The following is a 2950-nucleotide window of genomic DNA, read 5'->3' on the forward strand; positions in this document are numbered from 1 at the left end:
TCTTCCCTTCAAGACGGGCGGATTTTCAGAGACGGGCGGATTTTGATTCAGGACTCCCGGATTCTCTTTCAGTCAAAAATATTTCAAAAGTTCAGCTCATAGGGACGTGCGTCTTCTACCCAACACGCTCGGATTGCCTGAAAACGGGCGGATTCTCCTGAATCCGCTCGGATTCGACCCCTTTGTACCCGGATTCAGTTCCATCCGTGTACAATGCGTATCCCTTGTCATTCTTCCATTCTTCTTCATATCTTGTGTTCTTCATTGTGGGGGCACTACTAAGGCATGGATAACCTAGGCAATTGTCATCCCCACACTAAGCTAAAGCACTACACATCAATTGAAATCATTAGTCCCTCCCTCACTTCTCTCAAACATGACAATTATCTTGATCAAAGTGTAAAAATAAATCTAAAGATGACAAAAATGCAATACAAGAATTGAAATGCGAGTTAGGGAATTAGAAATATTTACAAATGGTGGTTTAGGGAGGACTCCACCAAACTCTCATTCTTGATGAGATGTCAAGGGGGCATGTTCAAGGTGTTGTTGATGTTGCTCAACACCTTGAAGAAATAATCAAAAGCTTGTTCATTATCATTATAAAGCTCTTCAATAGACCTTGGCCCTTGTTGTCGGTCTTGATCGATGGCATTACCAATGTAGGGATTAAAAATCCCTTCAAATTCGTCGTCCCAAAGACCACAAACTTCATTAAGTTGATCATTGAAAATCTCTTGATTTGATGGAGACAACTCTACCAAATTCTTCTCTTGGCCAATGAGGCCATGCTCTTCTTCTTTGCTTGATTTTGATGAGCTTTGCAAGCTCTCCTTGTCACAATTCACTTGCTCTTTGAATGGAGCATCTTCAATTTTCTTCTTCCATTGGAGTTCCGGCTTCTTCCTTTCATCCTTCCGGCTATAATGATCAATCATGAAACATGGTTCATGCAAACGAGGAGCTCTCATAGTCTTGTCAAGATTAAAGGTTATGCTTTCATCTCCCACTTCTAGAGTGAGCTCACCATGTTTAACATCAATCACCGCACCCGCGGTGTGTAGGAAAGGTCTTCCTAGAATGATTGGAATGTTGGAATCTTCCTCCATATCAACAATGACAAAGTCCACCGGGATGAAAAACTTCCCAATTAAATGCGGAACATCTTCCCATATCCCTAATGGTGTCTTCGTCGATCTATCGGCCATTTAGAGTGTGATATTGGTGCATTTAAGCTCTCCCATCCCCAACCTTTTACTCACCGAGTACGGCATAACACTCACACTAGCCCCTAGATCACATAAGGCTTTGTTGATCGTTGTGTCGCCAATGGTACACGGTATTGAGAAGCTTCCCGAATCCTTTAGTTTTGGAGGTGAACTCCCTTGAAGTATTGCACTACTCACCTTAGTGAAGGCGATAGTCTCAAGCTTCCAGATCGACTTCTTCTTTGTGACGATGTCTTTCATGTATTTCGCATAGGCCGGCACGTGATTGATTAATTCCGTGAAAGGAATCGAGACTTCCAAATTCTTCACAATTTCCATAAACTTTCCAAGTTGGTCATCAAATTTGGGCTTGGCTTGACGACTTGGAAAAGGAAGTCTAATCACAATGGGCTCCTTCTCCTTGACCTTGTCTTCATTTTTCTTTGAACTTTTTTCTTTTGATGGTTCTCCATCTTTGGAATTTTGCACAATTTCTTCCTTATCACTGGCTTCCACAACTTCATCCTCAACTTGCTTCTTCGGTGCTTCATACCTTGTACCACTTCTCAAGTGAATGGCACTAACCGTTTCATGTCTTGGGGGATTACTTTGAGGTGGTAATTGCCCCTTTTGTCTTTGTGAGCTTGAAGATGCTAGTTGAGTCAATTGGGTTTCCAACATCTTGGTGTGAGCTAGGATGTTGTTGATGGTGGTTTCTTTAGCTTGACTATCTTTTTGCATTTGAGTGAAAAATTCTTGTTGATTCATTTGCATTTGGAGGACCGCTTTTTGGACATCAAAACCTTGGTCATTTTGGTGATTGTATGGATTTTAATTTTGGTAACCTTGGTTTTGATTGTAAAAGGGTCTTTTATTTTGGTTTCTCATGGGAGGTGGGGTGTATGTTGTTTGAGGGTTTTGAACATTTTGGCTTTTGTATGAGAGATTTGGATGGAATTTGGTGTTTTCATTGTAATAGTTGGAATAAGGGGTACCACTCTTGTATGCTTGGAAAGCATTCACTTGTTCATTTGTTCCCCTACATTCACTTTGGTCATGTCCCAAAGTTCCACAATTCTCACATATCCCACTTGGGATTGATGAAGATGCCGTCATGGCATTAACATGATGCTTTGGTGATTTTGAGACTTCTTCAAGTCTAGCCATAGCTTTTTCAAACTTCAAATTGATTATGTCAATGTGAGCACTAAGTTGAGCACCCAATTGAGTAACGGAGTACACTTCATGCTTTCGTCCTCTAGTAGCCTTGCGAGGTCTACTATATTGTGAGTTATGGACCGTCATTTCCTCAATTTTGTTCCATGTTTGATTGTCATCAACTTCGATGAACATTCCATTTGATCCCATGTTGAGAATGTTCCTTGAATCTTTATATAAACCGTTCCAAAATTGTTGTACCAAGAACCATTCGCTAAGTCCATGGTGAGGACATGCGCGACAAATTCCCTTGAACCGCTCCCAAGCTTCATACAAAGATTCTTCATCCCTTTGCTTAAAACCCGTAATTTGAGCTCTTAGCATGTTAGTCTTTTCCGGTGGGTAGAATTTTTTGTAGAAAGCTAGAGGCAACTTCTTCCAAGAATCAATTCCGAGAGTGGCTTTATCAAGGCCCTTCAACCATTGTTTCGCGGTGCCAATTAGAGAAAAAGGAAATAAGACCCATCAAATTTGGTCTTGAGTTACACCGGTTTGAGAAATCGCATCACAATAGTCACAAAAGG

The 2950-nt window shown here is 41.0% G+C and overlaps 1 non-coding gene across 1 annotated transcript; it reads left to right on the top strand.

Annotated features, from left to right (window-relative positions):
* The first annotated feature begins 2643 nt into the window (after window positions 1-2643).
* Window positions 2644-2750, top strand: LOC141589120 (small nucleolar RNA R71). Its single transcript, XR_012520072.1, has one exon. It is a non-coding gene; the product is annotated as a small nucleolar RNA R71 (small nucleolar RNA).
* Window positions 2751-2950: the final 200 nt, after the last annotated feature.

The sequence above is a fragment of the Silene latifolia genome, chromosome 6, assembly GCF_048544455.1.
Source record: "Silene latifolia isolate original U9 population chromosome 6, ASM4854445v1, whole genome shotgun sequence".
NCBI lineage: Eukaryota > Viridiplantae > Streptophyta > Magnoliopsida > Caryophyllales > Caryophyllaceae > Silene > Silene latifolia.